We start from the raw sequence: 22,665 nt of genomic DNA, 5'->3' as shown, positions 1-22,665 counted from the left end.
TTGCATGAGTCAATTGATATGGAAGTTCAGATGTCCTTATTTGAAATATCAGAATCAAGAAGTTTTCATCAACCTTAATGGCTGTAGTTTTTGGCAAGGCAGTGCTTCAATTCAGCCAGAAAGAAAGACGACAATAAAACTTTCAAATACAGTGGAGTCTGACCTCAGTCTCTCTCTCTTATTAAAAAAACCTGTCCCACATCAAGATTTTTCTTCAAGCTCTCAGATAGAGTCAACATTGGGAATGGAAAAGCTAATCACTTTCTCCTTAGAAAAGGCGAAGGTCTGAGAGGAATGCAGAGTTGTGTTCATGAAGAAGACGACATTGTTATGTCTTCTCCTTTGCCCAGTGACTGCTCTCAAGTTGAGTGTTTCAGATGTCAGACATGGCCTATAGGGATGGCTGTGACTGCACGTGACTGACAGGGACTGAGTATATCTCTAAGTGTCCCGTCTGAGGAGCAGCTACAGGAGTCAGCCCTAGACTGGAAGTGCCTTCACTGACCGTCTGCCTCACCTGTGCACTCTCTGGCCAGTTCAAGAAAGTTTTACCCCTGCAAAATCTTTTGCTAAAAAGTACTCCAACTGGTATGTATGACCTATGGTCCACACCCTCAAGTACACAGCCATGGTCATCCTATGACTTGGTGTCTAGAAGACCCCTGCACTTTTAATTTTACCTCTAATATTAGACTCCACTTTATCACATGCAGACACAGCAGAATATTTTAAGACATCGATGTGTTATGCTGAAAAATACAACAGTTCATAAAAGTCTACTTCCCATCACAGCCAGTATTTACTGCTGAATAAGGATCTGCCATCCCCTACAGAAGAACTATAATGGATGGCGTGCCCTGTTAGTAGTGATGGGATTCAATCCATCTTGTGGAAAATGGCAGCATCTTCTTCTTTTATAAGATTAAATAGTATTCTATTGTGTCTACATACAACATTGTCTTTATCCATCTGTCTATCTACTGACACTCAGATTGTTTCCATATCTTGGTTGTTATTAATAGTGTTTCAATAAACATAGGGTTCAGATATCTTAACAAGGTGGTGAGTTCATCTGCTTTGGGTTTATTTCTAGAAGCAGAATTTCTGGTCATATAATATTTCTAGTTTTAATTCATTTGGAGCCTTTATAATGCTTTCCATAATTGTGAAAATATAGAATGATATAGCCACTAGGAAAAACAGTTTCAGTTTTGAGGTATGATCCATAAACAAATAATGTTTGATTATGGCTCTCAATGAGAGTTTCTAATAAATATGATAGAAGTCAAGAAAGTTTCTCACCTTAAAGCAGGATGAATTTGCTCCCTTGTTCCCTTAAAAGCAAAAGGTTTGGAGCATGCATGATGGAGGCTGTTGGCAAGGTTCAGAATGATATCATAAGATGAAACTCAGTTGGATAAAAGTGGTGGGTTTTCATTCACAGACATGCCAATTCTAAATATGAAACCATGAAGTCAAGTGAGGATCTAGAACGTGTTCACTTGAAGCATCAGCACATTCTCAAAGGCACCTACTGCTGCATCACAAGGGAGATGAACTTTTGAAACCAGTAAAGTGTGAGTTCACAGAAAGGGATAAAGTTATCATGTTTAACATGAGATTTGTTTAATATGCCAAAGGCTTGTACAGATTAATTATACACAAATATACACCGTGTGTTTTGCATACCTACATGTCTAGAGGATGATTCTCTTAGGGAAATTTCTTCAGGTCACAGAAATCTGTGTAAGTTGTAAGTCCCACTAAAAGTCTATCTTTACGAATACTGGTCTATTTTTCAATTAGGGAAAATTATCTCTGCTGGAGTAGGCTTCCAATTTTGTAGATTTTTTCGTTGTTTCTTAAGGTTTAAGACATAAACCAAAAAATTGGAGATTTTTTGGAGTTTCATGGCTGGAGTTCACAAGATCTCAGGAAACCACTTCTTTGTTGCTTTAGTTTGAAAAACTAACGTCCTAGGAAAAGAAGCTTCTGTCTAACCATGATGAGCTCATTTCTTCTGCATACCACGAAGTCTGAGACCCCATTGTCAAGAATCATGAAAATTTTACGCTCCAGTTTACTGAAAATCCTGACTCTTGAATTTAATATTGATTGGCATTGACAAAAATGTTCATTTTTGGATGTTTCCTAAGTTGCTGGCCCAATGTATCAGTGGACTGAGAATCCTCCATTAGCTCCCTGTCTGTAGCACTGAGTTGATTGACAATCTTCAGAATCATCCCTGAAGAAGAGTCCTGAGGTTCGTCGGATTCTTGTAGACACTCAGGTGAACCAAAGGAATTAACTAAATTGAGGGCTGCCAGCCATTTCCATGTCACTAGGAATAATTACCACATAAGTGTAAAGGTCTACATCACTCAGAATACCCTGCATGACAGGCTGATTAAAAAAAATCCAACCCCACAGAGGCTCCACAGCAACCCTTACAGTTCTTTCAAGGAAGAAATAATCTCCAAGTTAGGTGAGTCATTATAGGTGTTCTGAGCTGTGGTAAACATTGGATTGGGCCCAGATTTGTCTGAGTTCAATGTGATTATTATACTCAGCTGCTGGTCCCATATGGCCTGAATATGGATAATTTAAATGAGCCTGGCTGTGTGATTTGTTATATGAAAATCTGAACTAAATAAACATAAAGAGCATGTGTGGACTAGCATGAGGGTGAGAGATCCTGGGAGCCTCACCCCCCATACTCTCATCGCCCTTTCCCCCAGGAACCTCCAGGTTCTCAGGGTGAGAATCCACCTAGATCCCTGCATGGCTGTATTACCAGGAGACCAAATCTCTGATAAAAACACTGAGACCTTCTTCAGGCAGACAACCCATTTTTACATCCTCATGTATGTGGGGAAAGGTAATCCATCCCCATTACAAGCCCATACCAGCAGCCTTCCTTTATCATGAAAATGGCTAAAATTAGGAGAAAGGGGCACATTTATGAAAATTTTCCTGTGATGTTCCATTGAGAAAAGAGCAAAAATCAGCTACACACCTGGAGACTTCCTGTATCGGGCACAGTCCGGAGAAAGAAGACCACTATAGCATTAAGATTCATCTGTAAGAACATGTAATGCTTCCGTGTTCCACACATTACATCTCACCAGTTTAGTCAATATGGATTAAATATGAGAGTGTGGCAATGCACAAACTCTATCTGAGGAGGGAAATAGGATAAAAAATGTTCAGGAAAATAGAGCAATTTGAAGCCTCTGACAACAGCAACTTCAGCACCAAGGAAATGATTTCACCCTCATTGCCTCAAATTTACTTGTCATGGGGCATCTGCAGGGTTCCAAAGTGAGACCAGGTGAATGCAATGTGCACGCACTTCCCGGCTGTCCACTTGTATTCTGTTTTCTTCTGTTTGTAGAAAATAGACACATACTCAGCCTTAGTGCCAGTGTAGGGAGTGCTTTCCTTGACATGGATATCAGAAAAAAAGGAAACACATAGGGCCGATTAATGTAAAAATTAGCCACAGTGTGTGTGTGTGTGTGTGTGTGTGTGTGTGTGTGTGTGTGATTTGAATACTAGAGTTCTATCCACGTGCACCGGCACCTGCAGGCATTCTCAGGTGCAATAATCAACTGCAGGACGCTAAAGGAAATCAGAGTCCCCCCAAATCCCTGAAGAGTTTTTGGGTTCACCATATGTCAAACGATTCAGTGCCTCTGGAGCTCCAGGAAAGGGCTCCCCAGTGATGCATGAGATCTTTTCTTCGGGTCTCCCTCTACAGTTCTCTGGGTTTCCTGAGACCAATTCAGTATTTCAAAAGATGGTGTGAGAAGCATGTTGTGTCACTAAAGGAGAATTCTGAGCCAGGGCACAGCCACTTAATACTGGGCTAGATACACTGGTAGGAATATACTCTCTAAGTTCAGACAGAAACGCTCCTGCTGGGTAGGGGCTGGGCTGCAGGGAGCACTCAGGATAAACCCAGCACAGGCTCCCGCCCCAGAGCAGGTGCACAGCAGGCTGAGGAGGGGTTCCTCTCAGGGCCTGGGACTTCCTTTAAAAATATCTAATATAAGTATTTCACAAGGACTTCTGATGTTTGTATAAATATTCCATTCAATTGTGAGCATTTATCAAACTGGATGTTGTAATGAGAACCACTTTCACAACGAGGATTTCAAACTCTGCTAGTTATCTTAATAGTAAGCAGCTGGAGGTCAGGAAGAGCTCCTTTCTTTTAAATCAGTGCAATTTTTGGATAGACACACTCATTCCCAAAATAACGCATTCGCATATTAAGGTCTAGAGCTGGTTCAACTTGCCCCTGATTCATTCAAATGTGGATTCAACGTGAGGTGCGTGACCTGAGGGAGCTTGTTCTCCAGTGGGGGAAGCTCTGTCAACACAGAGTTCAGGGATGTGTAGGGGATGCATGGCCTTTAACAGGATTACGGCTTGAACTCTCAGCTTCTACAATTGTGTCGTCCACGTGTCATGTATTTGTTCTTTTTTATACTGGGTCAGGAATTGGACTGTTAAATAACATCCTTCAAGAATATGCAAATCACTGAGGTTAATACAGATAACTCTGTGCCCTGAGAGCATCACCCAACAACCACACCCCTCCTCGGGACCACACCCCACCAACAGCACAGCTCCTCACCATGGACAGGACCTACAGGATCTTCTTCTTGGTGGCAGCAGCAAAAGTTAAGGGGCTCCCAGTTCCAGGGCTGAGAGAGAAATCAGGCCAGTCAAGTGAGACTTCACACAATCCTCTCTCCTCTCCACAGGTGCCCAGTACCAGGTGCAGCTGGTGCAGTTTGGGCCTGAGGTGAAGCAGCCTGTGGCCTCAGTGAAGGTCTTCTGCAAGGCTTCTGGTTACAGCTTTACCACCTATGGTATGAATTGGGTGCGACAGGTCCCTGGAGAAGGGCTTGAGTGGATGGGATGGATGAACACCAACACTGGGAACCCAACGTATGCCCAGGGCTAAAAGGACGGTTTGTCTTCTCTATGGACACCTCTGTCAGCACAGTGCATCTGCAGATCAGCAGCATAAAGACTGAGGACACTGCTGTGCGTTACTGTACGAGAGACACAGTGTGGAAACCCACATCCTGAGAGAGTCGGAAGCCCTGAGGGAAGAGGTAGCTGTGCTGAGCTGAGGCAGTGGTGCAGCAGTTTCTTTATCTTCCATATGATCTCATTTTGCATCAACTTCCACTGTTATATTAGCCATGAATGTGGGATACGGGTGCTCCTAAGAGATCCCTAACTTGTCCTTTTTGATGGGTTTTCCAGAAGACGTGAGGAGCCACTTTGTTTGCAAAGCATCCCAAAGCCATGCCCTGCTCCACATACATGAGTGCCCATTTCCTGGTCTTTGGTTAACTGTAAAATGCTCTTCAGTGCACCTGGGCTAATTTCACATCAGGTAGAGGAATGTGTTCTAAAGGAAAGCTAAAGCTGTAATAGCAATTCCTGCTCAATAACCTTCAGCTTCACTGCTTTTGTGTGACCCATCAATTAATTACATTACATCAAGGTTCTCAATGGGAGTGTCTAATAAATATAAGGGACGTACAGACGTTCCCTAATTAAAATAATACAATTGTGAACACAACCTCAGTATTCAACCATGTCTCCACCCTTCACACCCTTCACCACAAAGGAATTTTCGTCTCTCCTGGAAGTTGCGTTCATTTTGAAATTAGTTATTTTTTATTTTAATATCTCAAGATTATCGTATGTGACTATTTTAGCAGAAAGTGAGTGATGGGAACTTGAACTAAACAACTGAAAACAAATTCACAACTAATTAAGCAAGATGATAGAATGTGATTGGCTCCAGGCTTTGATAATTCAGCAGTTTATGTACCCAGACTTTAAATTTACACATCTTCCTGTTACCTTCATGACACAGTCAACTCCCATTATGAAAGAAATGGTGACTGATTCCCAAGGGTCATGCACAGTTACAAAAATAGACTGGGTAAGGTGAAGAGTTGATGGTTTAAATTCCCGTTTGAAGAAGTAGGATCAACTACTTTTCTGAATGGCTCACAATGACTCCAGCTCACTCACAGAGCTCAGACAGAAACCTCCCTTCAGGGTGGGAGCTGGGCTGCAGGGGGCACTCGGTAACCATAAAGGTGAAAATGAGCTGTCAGATGGAACTTCCCCATCACCTCCACATGGAATTTTTTGTTTGATTTCATTAGCACTCTTTACATAATGGTTCATTTGTTTTGGTCTGTTCATTACTTGTATTTTTCAAAGGAATCTCACTTGAATCTTTATTCTTTTGCATTTTGTCTCCAGGACAAGGTTGGGAAGTGTTACCTCCAGCATCATAACATGATCTAGTGACCTGACACATTTGTGGCAAAGAATACCTACCGATTCAGAAGCTCTTTGGTTTTCTTTCCACGAAGTAGAATTATTTCTTCTGTTCTGTGTATGAGCGTATCCTAGCAACCCTGTACACACTCACATAGATGTCTACAAGCCTATGAATTATTCTCCGTAAATAAAAAGTTATCTCAATTTCCCTCAATGTCCATAATTCTCCTGAAGGTGAGGAAGGTCTTTCTGGATGTGTTTAAACAAAATGTCCAGAGACCACCTGGTAGGTAAGGAGCTCACCTGGCTCTGGATGTTGGCTCTGTCTCTTTCCCTCTGTGTCCCACAGGTCAGCTCACTTGTTCAGGTCCTAACAAGACAGCCCAGGTTTGTCCTGATGTTGAAACACACCCAACTTCTGATGACTCTCCTGTTAACCACATCCATGGAGATAGATTATTTATTATATAATTCACCAAACTAATGTCAAATGCCCAAGATGCAATTCCGCAAACTCTAGGGTATGTTCATGCAATTCAATGAAGGAGAAAGTCTTTCAGACACAAGTGTACCTGAAATGATAAATATGTGGGTGAGGACTCTGGGCTTGAGTGTCATTGTCCAGCCATGTTTCAGAAGTGTGACCTGTCAGGGAGGAACCAGAGTTCCTTGTGCTCTCAGACGAGAGGGCTCACAGATGTCCTCTCTTGTTCCCAGGAAAGGCAATTGCACTAATCTTGATGATGAGACTATGCTCCTGTGCTGACCTATTATAGTTTTTGACTGAAATTGTCACTGTGATCCCCAATCTACATCTATTCACACAGACCTGTATAAAGGTCAGGCCACATTCTCAGTGTCACACATTGACACGTTTGGAGATACGTCCCACTACCTTCTCCTGAGATTGCAGACAGAATCCCAAATTTCAAACGTTCACAAAAGGGAAGGTCTCAGATTTTTTTTTTTAATGACTCACTCTCTAGGACAGACATATTCCCTCTAACATGATGGATATTCTGAATTACAATATACATTGCATGGATGTAGGTTTGTATAAGTTCACTGTGACGAATATATTTAGCTGCTGCCCTAATGTTTTTGAATGGAGATTTGGCAATTTAGATAACCTGGATGTTTGGTTGGTTTCATATAAATCTTCACGGGTAGAACAGCATTGAACCTATTCCAAAATCTGTCCTAGATCCATGATCACACTCATCTCCCAGACCAGCTCCTTCAGGACATTTCCCTACCTGGAAGAAAAGGACTCTGCGCTTGGTGAGGGGAGGCTCCAGGAAAAGACCTGAGTTCTCAGAGGGCACAGCCAGCATCCTCCTCTCAGGGTGAGCCCCAAAGCCTGGGGCCTCCCTCATCCCTTTTCACCTCTCCATACAAAGGCACCACCCACATGCAAATCCTCACTTAGGCACCCACAGGAAACCACCACACATTTCCTTAAATGCAGGGACCAGCTCACATGGGAAATGATCTCTGAGAGTCATGGACCTCCTGTGCAAGAACATGAAGCACCTGTGGTTCTTCCTCCTCCTGGTGGCAGCTCCCAGATGTGAGTGTCTCGGGGATGCAGATATGACGATATGGGAGGCTATCTCTGATCCCAGGGCTCACTGTGGGTCTCTCTGTTCACAGGGGTCCTGTCCCAGGTGCAGCTGCAGGAGTCGGGCCCAGCAGTGGTGAAGCCTTCGGAGACCCTGTCCCTCACCTGCGCTGTCTCTGGTGGCTCTATCAGCGATGGTTACTACTGGAGCTGGATCCGCCAGCCCCCAGGGAAGGGACTGGAGTGGATTGGGTATATCTATGGTAGTGGTGGGAGCACCTAGTACAACCCCTCCCTCAAGAGTCGAGTCACCATTTCAACAGACACGTCCAAGAACCAGTTCTCCCTGAAGCTGAGCTCTGTGACCGCCGCGGACACGGCCGTGTATTACTGTGCGAGAGACACAGTGAGGGGAGGTGAGTGTGAGCCCAGACACAAACCTCCCTGCAGGGAGGCGGAGGGGGCGGGCGCAGGTGCCGCTCAGGACCAGCAGGGGGCGCGCGGGGCCCACAGAGCAGGAGGCCGGGTCAGGAGCAGGTGCAGGGAGGGCGGGGCTTCCTCATCTGCTCAGTGCTCTCCCTCCTCACCAGCACCTCAGCTGTCCCCAGGACTGATATCTGTGGTTCTACTTCCTCACATTCTTCTGCCAGAAAAGAAAGGAGGAAGACACATTTTCCTCTTACAATTGAACATTCACCAATTACTAGGAACTTTCCTACAAGTTCCTGCATGGCCCATTATTCCTTAGTGATTAAAAATATATATATTCTAATGCTTCTCACCACCTCTTGGTTTGTGTCATCAATCGAATTGTGCCCTCTTTGAAATTCATATGCTGAGGCCGGGCGCGGTGGCTCACGCCTGTAATCCCAGCACTTTGGGAGGCCGAGGCGGGCGGATCACAAGGTCAGGAGATCGAGACCATGGTGAAACCCCGTCTCTACTAAAAATACAAAAAATTAGCCGGGCGCGGTGGCGGGCGCCTGTAGTCCCAGCTACTCGGGAGGCTGAGGTAGGAGAATGGCGTGAACCCGGGAGACGGAGCTTGCAGTGAGCCGAGATCGCGCCACTGCACTCCAGCCTGGGCGACAGAGCGAGACTCCGCCTCAAAAAAAAAAAAAAAAAAAAGAAATTCATATGCTGAAACCTTAAATTGAATGGATCTATATAGGAATTTTAATGATACAATTAAGGTTAAATGTGGTCAGAAGTGTGAGAACCTAATGCAATAGACGTGCTGTCTTTATAAGAAGAGGAAGAGACACCAGAGACCTCTCACTTTTCACGTGCACGCAGAGAAGAGGCCATGTGGAGACGCAGTGTATTAGAAGGTGCCCCAGTGCATGCCAGGAAGAAGCCGCACCAAGAACCAACCCTGCCAGCACCTTGATCTTCAACATTCAGACTTCAGAATTGTAAGAAAATCAATATTTGTTGTTTAAGCCACTCACTCCGTGTTGTCTTCTTATGAAGACCCAGACCGACTAATACCACATAACTCATAACTCTGTTAGCGCTGTCCCCTGGAGGGAGAATCAGCCCCCGGAGGCTGGGCACATCTCTCAGATTTCTACATAAAGTAGGCAAAAAAGAGTAGCTCTGATATAAAATCTTGTCATGTCCCTGTTGGCCAATTTCTGGGCAAAGTGTTTTCAAGAAGCCCTTGGGGCTTTGTCACAAAAGTTGTCTTTTATCTTTTCTGATGACCTAAGTAATGGACAATGGGTACCAGCTGGATGGAGACAGACCACTGACCATCTTCTACTGTCTCCTTAACATGCCACAGAAAACCACACAACATCACTCTATGTCTTCAACTTTCTAAATTTGCACTGAATTTATTGCTAAATGAGGAGCTACATGAGGTCTGAGTTTTGTTCCCTTCTTCCCAGTCTTCCTCAATTACGAAGGGCAGAAGAGACTTACAATGAAATTTGGCTGTCAATGCCCCCAATACAACATCACTTTTTAAGGTCTAGGAACTTTATTTGGGGGGTAGTGAAATACACTTTTGAATGGAAAGCCCTAAAGCACATGCAACAGCTGAAGGAATGGCCGCTGTACACCTGAAGACTGATGAGGCAGATGGTAGGGTCCCTTCCTCCAAGATGTTCCTGGGTGTTTGATGGTTGGACGCCTCATGCATATGGAAATAATGACTGGACTGAAGTAGAAACAAGGGCCATACCCATAGGAAAACAAGAAAAAAACAGATGGGCATCTGTGAAGACAGGTAATTAAATTTTTTTCCAAAGTTTTCAGTGTTCTTAGCTAAATATGAATCTTTTCAATGAACTGACAATTAAAAGGAGAATGGAGTTAGAAGTTGAGAGAGAAAAAAAGTCCTGCGAGAGCAGAAAGAAAATTCACACAAAACTGTCACATGGCAGAGGCCAGAATGGAGCTGATTCAGCTATGTCATTATTCTGCAGACCTCGTTGAGACTCTGTTATTTAAGGCAGGTGCAGTCGTGAAGAATTCCTTTAGTTTTTGCTTCTCTCAGAAAGGTCTTATCTGTCCTTTATTTTATAAAATGATTTACATGATAAAGTTTCTTATTTGGCAGACTTTTGTTTGTTTTTCATTCTTTATTCCCCAGCCATTTGAATACAGTCATGGACCACCTAAGAATGTTTCAGTCAACAATAGACCACATATACGTTTGTGGCCACATAACATTGTAATACCGTATTTTCACTGAAGATGTTCCATATTTACATGTGTTTAGATAGAGAGATACTTACCACGGTGTTTACGTTCCCTACAGTGTTCAGTGCAGTAACACACTGCGCAGGTTAGTTGTCTGGAAACACTGTGATATTCCACATAGCCTGTGCATGGTAGGGTATTCCCTGTAGGTTTGTGTAAGTTCACCCTATGATGCTTGCACAATGATGACATTGACTAGAAACACATTTCTCAGAAGTAATCTCTATCACTTAACCATACATCATGGAATATAATTCCTCTCCATTCTAAACTGAAAACCTGCTGCTGAGAAATCTGCTAAATCTGCTCTTTTTCCTTCTGTTTTCAAAAACATTTCCTTTTAACAATGTGGTTTCAAATATCTCTGATTTTTCTCATTTGGTTTACCTTATTTAAAACTTACAGAACTTCTTGACTGTAGATGAGTATTGGCTTTTCCAGATTTAGAAAATTTCCATGCTATTACTTCTTTGAATATTCTTTCCACCTCTCTCTTGCTCTCTCTCTCTGTCTGTCTCTCTCTCTCTCTAACACACACACACACACACACACACCCTCTTCCTTCACTACCCCTTTTTGTCTTACCTTTGCATAACTCCTCAATGCATAATTTCATTTTCACTGCGCTTCCTGACGCGTAAGTCTTTAACTCTTTTTTATTTCTTTCCTTTAAGTTTTTCTTCTCTGTCTCAACTATTTCAAATGATCTTTCTTTGAGTTTACTGTTTCTTCTATTACTTGATCTAGTCTGGTCTAAAATCTTCTATTAACATTTTTGGCTGACTTGTTGTATTCTTCAGCATCAATATTTTTGTTTAGTCATCTTCTAAATGTTTTATCTCTATTAAAATCCTCACAGCTGTTCTTGCATGATGCCACTAGCTCATTGAATGTGCTTCTAACATTTACTTTAAATGTTCTGCCAGGTAATCCGTATGCCTCCTTTTCATTGACGTTGGTTTCTGGACCTTTATGTTCTTCTTCTGTTTGGACCATGTTCCCCTGCTTCTTCGTTTTTCTTGACTGTCTTTGTTGCTACCTGTTCGTTACAACAAATGCCACCATACACTCTTTCAAGATGAGGCTCATAGAGATCACCCTCACCAATCAGCCCAGAGACAGTAATTTTGGGTCTCTGAAACCTTCATAGTATTTAGACTTCTGACTGCTCTTAGTGGCCCCAGGTTTTAGAGGATGATAGACTGTGCCAGGACTCACAGGTAGGGGAAGTAGAAATTATTTACTCAGGCAGCCCCTTGAAAAAAGTTGGACCACTGGACACAGTTTTATTTTTGAGGTGTGATTCATCAAAATAATGTTAGTTCAAGCTTCTCTCAACCAGTTATTAAACCTTGAAATTTTATAATTTCTTACTTGGATCTGCGGTTTATTCTTTGAATATTTAGCTAAAATCACAAACTAATTTCAAGCTGCCTATTTGGCAAAACGCTCTGCTGCAGAATTTCCATTTTCTGTGTTATCTCTTTTTGCATTTAAATCTAAGTCTGTATTCGTCATGTATCTAGAATGCAGAAAAAATGTCTTATAGTTCTTAATTTATTTAATTTGATGTGGTTTCCAGAAGATGTGAAAAACTCCTTTATTTATAAAATACCTGATTCCCCATTGGTCAATCATTTCCTCGTTAATTTGCCTGTCTCTTCTCACATGATCTATAATAAGCAAGGAGAAACGAAGACACACCATCGAGAGTTTGCTTAGATATCCCATCAGCTAAATTTCTAAGTGTCAATTACTAATTCTAATTTCATCCATTCTAACATAATTAAGATAAATTCTATAGCAAGGTGCACATACTTTCCCGTTCTAATACGATGTTCATGACAGAAACAAAGCAGTTGTCTTCTCTGCAATGTGGTCACCTGAAGTCTGAGATGAGGAGTCACACAGGTGTTTTTATAATATTTAAGGGTTTGGACAACAATAGTGATAACAATGCTGAACAACACTGGGTCCTAACTGAAAGGTTACAGATAAAGTTACTGCTGCTATTTTATATTAACACCTAGTTAGAATGAAGCTCAGAGGAAGAGGCCACATCCTAGGTTACACAGTGAGGAGGAATGGAGCTGTGCTCTGCTCTCCACACTACGCACAAGATCCCAGACGCGAGCCCAGGTTCCACTGACACGTGGCATCTACAGGACAGTTCTCAGGGGATGATGTTAGGGCACCTGCTTCCTGGGGCAGGGCGCTTCCTTCTCTCAATTGTGCACTTGCTCCTTCTGCAGGCTCTAAAGTGAGCACTTGTATTGCCATGATTTCTACATGTTCTTTCCCCAATACGGAAAAATATTTATAAAATTTTCAATTTTTTTCTCTGATGCACACTGCATTAGCAGAAAGGAATAAATCATGTTTCTTATCCTCCCATACAGTCAAAGATTCCTGAAGACAGAGCTGATGTGATGTACTCATAGGTGGATCTCTGCCTCTCAGAGGTGGCCTTGGTCTTCAAGCTTCAGCAATTCTGGGAAGCCAAGGACACCTCTGTCTCCTCCTCCCTGCTCTGCAGCTCACCTGAGAACAGCTTTCTTACTGGAATGTCTTGTGTTTAAGGAATAAGAGTCACTATTTCAGGTTTGGGGGCCTGAGTGCACCTACTGGATCCAGCCCAGGATTGGAGACACTTTTCAGAACAGAACACATCACCTGCGACATGACCAGTCACACTGTTTTACTTGCACAATTTCAGCTTCCTCAGAAGAAAATTAAAATTGCTGAGACTTTTTAATAAGCATTGTGCTATGTCCTTTCTCTGTTTTCCTGCCTGTTCATTTATGTGAGACCGGGTGCTCCATCTATGTAATCAGATTAGAATTCTGCCTCCAGTAACACATGAAGAGGACCTTTGGTTGTACTTTTGGGCTTTGCTCCAAAATGTAAAGATTACAACAGTCATCACCTCATTCTTATGTCAAGAGGCATCTGCACAATGTGATCTTCAATACCTTTTAGAATCCATCAGATGAATGAAGTTCCATTTTTTTAATGACCACTCCAAAAACTGGACAGTTGGTCATGTCCAGAATGGCAGTTGACACGTGCTTAACTGGAACCGAAGCTGCAGAAGCCACAGGCTGTTGAAGGCACGTGCATGGTAAGCACTATAGAGGCCTGCAAGACAGATGTGGACTAGGGTGAAATGACAGTTCCAGAGGGCCACACAATCCTCAGCCTTCTGGAATTTTCCTCCAGAAATCTCCAGAATCTAAAAAATACAATCCAAATACATCTCCTATGGGTCAGAATTGGGGAAGTTTAATTACTGAAACACACACCAGGAGGCTTCTCCAAAAGATCCTACAGGGAAGAACTTTTCCAGATGCTTATGCTATGTGAGAGGAAGACAAATCTGCCCATTCCAGATCCCTCCCCGATTCCTCCATTATTATACGAATGAGTAATGTTAGCCAATAGGGTAAGATGTAAGCAAATAGTCCAGGGAAAATGAAACCACAAAAAGGAGTAAAGAAGAAAATTCAGCTTTTCCCCTGGAGACGCCTGGTCAAGGTCACAGCCCAGAAGAGGAAGGTGATCGCCTCTCTAGGTTTCCACTGTAAGAACAGACAGTGCTGACCTGCACTGCACAATTCATTCTAACCAGGATGATGGCTCTGGATTAAAGATGAGAGAGTGGCAATGCACAGACTCAGAGGAGAACATACAGAAACTTAGGAAAAAAAGACAGAGAGTTAGACAAGGACGGTAGAGCAATATGAAGCCTCTGACTTCAAGATTTTTAAAAACAAGGTCTTGGAAACTCCCTCATTCACCTCAGCTTCTTTTATCATGAAGGCTTTTCAAGGTTCTTAGCTGAGACAAAGAAATTAACAACCGGCATGCACTTCCCAAGTCTCCACTTGTATCCTGTTTGCTTTAGATCTCTAGGAGAAGAAAGTCAGATACTGGGCCTAGTGTCAGTGTAGGAGGCACTTTCTGCAGGTGAGGCACTAGGAAGAAGGGAAAACATGTGTTATTGGAATATTGGATATGAAGTGTGCTCTCACCTGAAAATATCTACACCTGCTGGAAATCTCAGATGCAACATTCAGCTGCAGGGAACAAGGCACACCCAAATCTCCTGTAAGGTTTTGGATTCATTTTCCACTGATTCGGTGCATCTGGAGCTTAGAGAAGGAGCTCCCTCCTGGGTCATAGAATGCTTGCTTTGGGTCTCCCTGTAGAGTTCATTAGGTTTAGTAAGGCTAATCAATTGTTTCAAGAGATGGGGTCAGCAGCGTATGGTGTCACTGAAGGATTATTCTAAGCCAGGACAAAGCCATTTCATGTTAGGTTAGGGAAGCTGAGGGAAAACGCTTTGTGAGCCCCATGGGAGCTTCCTCACAAGGCAAGGGCTGGGCTGGAGGGGACACTCAGGAGCCACCCAGCTCAGGTTCCAGCCCCGGAGCAGGTGCACAGGAGGCTGGGGACGAGGTTTCCTCTCAGTGCCTGTGTCTTCCTTTGTCAACAACAACAACAACAACAAAACCCTAAGTGTTCAAGAAGTAGTGGATATGCCTTTAAATGTCCTGTTACATCAGAAGCATTCATATAACATAAGGCAACAAGAACTATTTTTCAAAGTAGGTTTCTAGGACTGTAAATATCTTAATAGTGAGGATATAATGGATAGGAATTGTTTTACTAATTGAAAGGACACAGTATTCTGGGAGGCACTATATTCCTACGAATAAAAAATTCAGACTTTAGTGTTAAGTAATTTTGCCTACATTGTGTGAGTGACAGGGTAGTGATGGATCTGACAGTGTGGCAGGTGTACAGACCTAGTGAGTCAGAAATCAATATGGAAAGATGAGGATCTATGGATATGAACTGAAAGGATGTAAACAGTTCATGAAATTCTATTAAATGGAGTAGGAAATAAAACCCAAACTTATCCAAAACACAAATTCCTTTACAATTATTTTGGGAGCGGTGAGTTCATCAGGAACCCCAAACTTCTCTTACATCTTCTGATTCCTATCGTCCGTGAGAAGAGAAAATCAGATCTCACTGTGCATCACAGGGCAAATCTGTAAATCAAGAGTGTTTCTATTGAAGATCATGGAGGATCAGGAAGCCAGGCAGGTGCTGGAGACACTGTCTCAGGAGCGCCCAGATGATCTCAGAGGGACCTGCTGGACACTCACATGGGACATCAGCAGTCACTTTCTCAGAGTCACCAGTGAGCTGTACTGATGCCTGATGGGACTAGGATGAGGTCAAGGCACCTTCTCAGTGTCATGGAGAGTGATGGTTCCAGAAATCATCCAGGTAGGTCTCTACGCTAATCAAATATGGGTTCACAGTGAGGAGCATGTCCTCTGGGAGCTTGGTCTTCAGTGAAAGGATGTCTGGACATCAAAAGTTTGTAAATGGAGCACAGCCTGCATTTCCTCAAGGAGGATTAGGGCTTGGAGCATCAGCATCCCACTCTTGTAAGGCTGATGTGTCATTTACCTTTCCTTTCTTATCCTGAATCAGGGTCTTGAGCTATGAAATGCTCTGACTCATGAATATACAAATAACCTGAGATCCACTGAGGTAAATATGGATATGTCTCAGCCCTGAGAGCATCACCCAGAAACCACATCCAAGTCACATATTTGTTAAATGAATTCCAAGCTAGAGAAGCCCCAGGCAGCGCAGCTAGAGAAGCCCCAGGCATCGCAGCTCCTCATCATGGACTGGATTTGGAGGATCCTCTTTCTGGTGGCAGCAGCGGCAGGTAAGAGGCTGCCAAGTCCCGGTGATGAGGACTGGATTGAGACCAGGTAAGGGGGCTTTCATCAGCTCCTGCGTCCTCTCCACAGGTGCCCATTCCCAGGTCCAGCTGGTGCAGTCTGGGACTGAGGTGAAGAAGCCTGGGGCCTCAGTGAAGGTCTCCTGCAAAGCTTCTGGATACACCTTCACCAGCTACTTTATGCAATGGGTGCGATAGGCCCCTGGACAAGGACTTGAGTGGATGGGATGGGTCTACCTTGGAAATGGTAACACAAACTATGCGCAGAAGTTCCAGGGCTGAGTCACCATCAACAGGGACGTGTCCATGAGCACAGCCTACATGGAGCTGAGCAGCCTGAGATCTGAGGACACGGCCGTGATTTACTGTGCAAGACACACAATGTGAGAACCCATATCCTGAGAATGTCAGAAACCCCAGGGAGGAGGCAGCTGTGCTGGCATGGAGGAGATGACAAAGATTATTAGATTGAAGACTTTCTTAGAAAATGGCGTTAAGTCATTAAAGAAAAGGAAAAATATAAATGTGTAGTTAAAAAATTTTAATTATTTGAGAGATTGTTCACACAGCATTTATTCTGTAAGAGAATTTCAGGGATTCGAGAATGAATCAAATTAACAAATCTGATAAAGAACTTCCTTTGAACAAATCTTTGTAAACATGAATTTCTGAATCAGTGTTGTAAATATTCTACGATACAAACACAAGTTCACATTTTAAGTTTACTTTTATCTCTATTTAAAAATGCCAAAAAATCTCATTTTGTGCATGTAGCATTTTGAATTCTCACCATCAATTCATGATAGTCCTTGATTTCCCACATTCGTATTGCCATTTATCATTATGAGAATTGGGTATTTTAACCATGCTAATAGGCAAGTAATGGTATCTAATTTTTATTTAAATGCACATGTTCCTAATAAATATATTGTTGGTAAGATGCCTCTCCTGATAGTTGGTTAATTTTTAATTGCATTTCTTTTGATGAGTTGTAAGTTTACTTGCATACTGGCTATAAAAGTGATTTAACAAATTAAAAGAATTCATTTAACAAATATGTGACTTGGAATTATTTTCTCAAAGTCTGTGGCTATCTATTACTCCCTTATCAGTGATCATTGCAGAAAAATGTGTGTGTGTGTGTGTGTGTGTGTGTGTTTGCACACATTTAGATAAAAAAACATAAAAAATTTATTCATCCATAGATAATGGCTTTGGCATTATATCTGAAATCTCATTATAAAATACACTAATAGTGATTATTTTTTTCCATGTCTCTAATCTCAGGACACAATCAACTCATGAGTGTTTAAGCTTCACCTACTTGATCGGAGGACTCTCCACCTGAGATATTTGGAATGCTTCTGTAAGGAGATGTGTTCTTCTTCCCATTATTTCTCTATTTAGTCATCTATTAATATCCGTATTGGTGTATGGATGTCTATTTCATTCTCTGAAGAAGATCCATGCTACAGTATTCATTTTATTGTTCAAATCATGACAGCTTTATTAGGTGCTGGGAGCTAATTTATTTTGGATCCTGCATCCTTACAGCACACCTCAAGCTTTTGTTTTTGAACACTTCCCTGTGTCCTGGCATTACAATACATTCTAAGCACGTTTTCTATATTACCTTTTTCGCACATAGAATCGGTCATTTTTCTAAAGACTGCTTGTTTCTGATATTAAAGAATAGTATTAAAATAAAAAATTGTAATACTGGGTATGTGTGTTGTTAATGTGGTATAAGTACTCCTAGGACCTTTCAACCAACTGACCTAGTAAATGAGCATGTTTATATGAACCCATATTTGTGGACACATCGAAACTTTTATGCATCTAATCTTCTGTAACTTTATTGCATTAAAAATGAGAACACACTGGCCTCTCACCCAACTATGCTACCACATGGACCTTTCTAGTCCTCCTTTATTGACTGTCCATACCCACCCACTGCAAAGTGAGGAACCCCATCCCACCATATGCCATTTGATTACTTAGCTGCACAATTTCAGGACACATGCACAGCAGCATCAGTAATGTAAAGCTGTACTCTTATAGGAAACATGTTTATCTACTAGAATAGAGTGTTTATGTGTAATTTCTTTTCACTTTAAACTCATAGAATTTCCTCATTTTCAACGTTCTTTAGGTCAGCAACTTCATTTCCCATGTTCTTCAGGGAAGTTATTTCAATGACACGGTATAATCTGATTTATTTGAAATTCTAAGAGCCAAAACTGTAGTCAAGGAAACGTATAGAGGATATTCCAGGAATTTAGAGAGTGGGTATAAAATAAGTTTGAAGGGCACTGTTTAACGACACTAAAACTATCCTTACTGATATGCAATGGTTGAGACATGACACAATTTGTCTAAGCACACAATTTTGTGATGGAAAATATAAATCTAAATAAATACAATTTAAAAAGTTCATTAACCCCAGGATCAAATACACCTTGTATAAAATTATCTAATAACTTTTTTGGTGAGTGTAGGGATGTCATGAGATGCATGCAACAGATATTGAAGTAATTTTCCACATTTGCATATACCATGTTTCCATTCATTAAAGACATTTTATTTAAAAAATCAATTATCTGCTTGACCCAGGTTTTTTCTTCCCGGCAAGAAAATAACCCACAGGATTATTTTCTTTCATTGGTTGAGAAAGATTTTCCCAAACTTCAGCTCAGTTCAGGCATGCACTGTTCCTGAATGGGCACTTACTCTCAGATTTGTACACACACCTGTCAACATGTGGGCTCTTCTGTCAGATAAACATACCTTTACTCATGTGGATTCTTCCCTCAGACAAACACACATGTCCCCACGTGGACTCCTTCCTCAGACCACCACGTATGTCCTTCCATTTACTCTTTCCTCAGAAAACAGACATTTCCTCATGTGGACTCTTGTCTCAGACAAACAAACATGTCTCCTTGTGAACTCTTCACTCAGATAACTGCACACATTTCCACATTGACTGCTTCCTGACACAAGCACATATATCCAATGTTGAACTGTCTTGTGGAAAAGATGATGGCAATTATAAACCCCAGCCCTGACAAGGTGTAGATCTGCATTTTTTTTGTTGTAACTTAACTTTGCCTCATTGTCAGGAACAGTGGTTTGCAGCTCTAAATGCACTGATTACAGACAGATGTCCATTTTCTTTGGAAATGCGTATATTGCGTTCTTACTGGACATATTTGTCAAAATTGTTTGCTACTATGAACATACCTGAACAGTGTCCACATTAGAGAATGAGAAAGAGTAATAGGCAGATTCACCCTGTGCATCCAGACCCAGGAATCCTTTGCCTTTGCCCTCCCTGAAATGGAGACACAGAGGATGGATGAGCAATGCTGAGCGGTGCACCCATGACCACAAAAAGAAAGACATGGAAATGTGTCTCCTCCCCTCCTCATGAAAGGCAGCTCATCCCCTGTTCCTTCGGGCCTTGGTGAGGAGCCACCCCATGTCTGTGCCCTTCCTCGGTGTCCACACCGTGGGGTCTGCACTGATCTGGGCTTCCCTCCTCATCACCCTCAGTATCAGGGCCCCTTGTGAATCAGGTCCAGCTGTGGCTGCTCCACATGGGGCTGGTCTCAGTCTGTTCCTTCTGTGTTTGCAGAACACCTGTGTGAAGCTCAGCAGTGGAGTCTGAGGTGGAAAAATTGTACAGCCCACCGGTTCACTAAGCCCCTCCTGCAAAACCTCTGGATTCACCTTCACTGATTGCAGCATAATCGTGATTCATCAGCCTCCAGGACTGGGGCTGTTGTGAGCAGCAACAGGGAGAAATTCAAGAGGAAGTTCCCAGTGGTGCCCTCCATGACGACAAAGGAGCTTCTCCATCCCCAGGGCGCCCTTAAGTGCATGCTGTCACTGACAGCTTTACTTCCTTAATCACGTTTGTTCTGTAAATCATAATGAATGGGGCATTCTTCATCTATTATTTATTTGTTAAGTCTTGTTTGGCATCTTTTTACAAAACTGGTCACTTTATCTTATGTGACATCCCTGTTAATTCCTGAAAATCTTTTGTGATGTCTACTTTGTCTGAAATTTACACAGCAACTATAACTTTCTTTTGGTTCATATTTTCATCGTCCATCATTTACCATCTTTATCTTTTCTATTTGTGGATATGTACAGTAACTTCCTTGTACATAGCTAATGGTTGGGCTGTGCCTTTTTAAATCAACTACAATAAATTGTATTTTAAAATTAATATTATTTTTCTGTTATTTTGTGTTTAAATTAGCATTTCATAACAATCTTTATTTCTCTATTAAAATATTATCTAATTCACGTTTTATAAATATTATATTGGCTGCCATAAGGTTTACAATAAGAATTGTATGGAATTAGATCCTAATGCAGATACTGTGATGGCCTTGATCTAAAGTACAGAGATAGTGTAACTGTGTGCTTTGAATTCCTCCTTTGCACCACTCCTTCTTCTTTACTCTCAGTTTGCACTTACATATAAAATATAATATATATTTTTATCGCTTTATATAGTTATATGTTATAGCAATTACAAAGATAATAACTGCACTTCATCTTGATTTTCCCTTTTTTTACAATCTTAATTTCTTTGTATAGATCTATGTTTTGAGTGCATATCATATGGCTACTCAAAGAGAAACTTTGCTAACATGTGCCCTGAAAATGAATCTGCTGACAAATTGTCTCAGGATTTTTTTTAATGACATAATTTTATTTGCTTTCACGTTTTTATAAAAATGAAATGCATGTATAATTTCAGTTTACATTTTGCTTGTAATTTATTTTCTTGCATTTATTTTTTTCTTCCAGGAGATGATCACATATTACATTCTGCTGGGCCTTTATTAACCACGTTTCTGTGAGTCTACTCAGGGTTGGATTTCAAGTGTGTGGTTGCAATGGCTATCACAGTTGAAGTTAGCTTCTCCTGTTCACAAAAGCTTCAGGTTCCTCCATCAATACCTGATTTTGTGTCCCTGTTTGGCTTTGGGTTTTCACATTTCATTCTCCCCAGAGAGCCTCTTTCAGCTGTGGCAGGTGCATCCTGCTGACACTTTTACTTGGTGATTGTTTGTGTGGTGAAGGGGCTTGGACACAGGGGCACGTTCTCCAACCTTCTGACTAAGCCTCCTTCTTAGCTATGGGTGGTGTGACTGGCTCTGAAGCATGGCCTTACAAGTGTTTCTGTTCCTTCCTTTCCCCAGTGTCAGAATGTCTCTTCCCAGCCACAGTGGATTTTCATCAGCGTCCTCAGCTTCTGACCCACTGTCCTTACACGACAGATTCAGGATTTCATTCCTCAGGAAAGAGATGGGAGGTGTTTCTGGGCAGAGTTTCCTTGGTGTCCTCTGTTTCTTTGTGTTCTGGTTGATTCTACCAGTGCCTGAAGGACACAAGATTTAATAAATGTGTCTCACATATAGTGAAGGGGGATTCAGCATCGAACAGAGCTGCTGTTCCTCCTCCCCAGTCCACACCACAGGACAGCAGGTGGGTGAGTTGTCTGGGGATTTCCCCAATTCTGTGGGAAAAGCCTGCAAGTGCCGGGAGTTTCACTCTCACACCATTAGCACACACGTCCTCAACAACTCATGAAACTTTTCCAGGTTAGCTTTTTCCTTCTTCAGTACCATGCTGTGAGTGGCACCTGCCCCAGTTACTCTAATAAATGGACCCTAGTTCTCTCTGCAGGCCCCTATTTTCTCAGAATACAGGGATTTTTTTTTCTCTGTGACACCAACTCAGATATGTTGAAGGATTTATTTTTTGTAGTTATTCATGGTTTTTTTAACGAGGTCAGAATAAGATTTTCTCAATTTTTACATTATAATGCTTAGTATCTAATTTCTAAATAAAATTCAGAAACTGAGACAACATATCAAGTATCCATTATTTGGTGCATTGTCAAACAATTTGAGAAATATTAATGTAACAAAATATGATGAGCCGTTGAAATCAAGGCATGAATCATTCACATAAGAACACAAGGATATTATAAAATGATTGTGGCGAGTGAAGGAAGCTGAAGAATTCACAGAAAATCTCAAGTGATTTTATTTGTATGAATTGTAGAAGATGCAACTATTGTAAATTAACATGAAGAAGATCTGAATTTTCTGAGAAAAGGGTGGTAAGAGTAACAAGGTGGTGAAATGAAATTACAGAGAAGTGAGAGAAAAAAAGAGGTTAATTTAATTGCTAACAGCATGATTGAAGTGCTGATTCAATGACTGCACACATACATCCACATTTCCCAAATGCTGCACTGTCAATTTGTTTCCATTAT

At 41.7% G+C, this 22,665-nt stretch overlaps 3 pseudogenes across 2 annotated transcripts; all 3 read left to right on the top strand.

Moving 5' to 3' along the window:
* The first annotated feature begins 4,643 nt into the window (after window positions 1-4,643).
* LOC104682689 lies at window positions 4,644-5,103 on the top strand (annotated as a pseudogene). Its single transcript, XR_750721.2, has 2 exons — window positions 4,644-4,683; window positions 4,767-5,103. The product of XR_750721.2 is annotated as an immunoglobulin heavy variable 7-4-1-like (transcript).
* Window positions 5,104-7,762: 2,659 nt separating this feature from the next.
* On the top strand, window positions 7,763-9,290 carry LOC104682690 (annotated as a pseudogene). Its single transcript, XR_004057267.1, has 3 exons — window positions 7,763-7,894; window positions 7,978-8,301; window positions 9,136-9,290. The product of XR_004057267.1 is annotated as an immunoglobulin heavy variable 4-59-like (transcript).
* Window positions 9,291-16,300: 7,010 nt separating this feature from the next.
* On the top strand, window positions 16,301-16,782 carry LOC115897487 (annotated as a pseudogene).
* Window positions 16,783-22,665: the final 5,883 nt, after the last annotated feature.

The sequence above is a fragment of the Rhinopithecus roxellana genome, chromosome 5 (genome assembly GCF_007565055.1).
Source record: "Rhinopithecus roxellana isolate Shanxi Qingling chromosome 5, ASM756505v1, whole genome shotgun sequence".
NCBI classification, from domain to species: domain Eukaryota; kingdom Metazoa; phylum Chordata; class Mammalia; order Primates; family Cercopithecidae; genus Rhinopithecus; species Rhinopithecus roxellana.
Note: the sequence above shows the minus strand (reverse complement) of the source record. Positions and strands in the feature narration are given on the sequence as shown.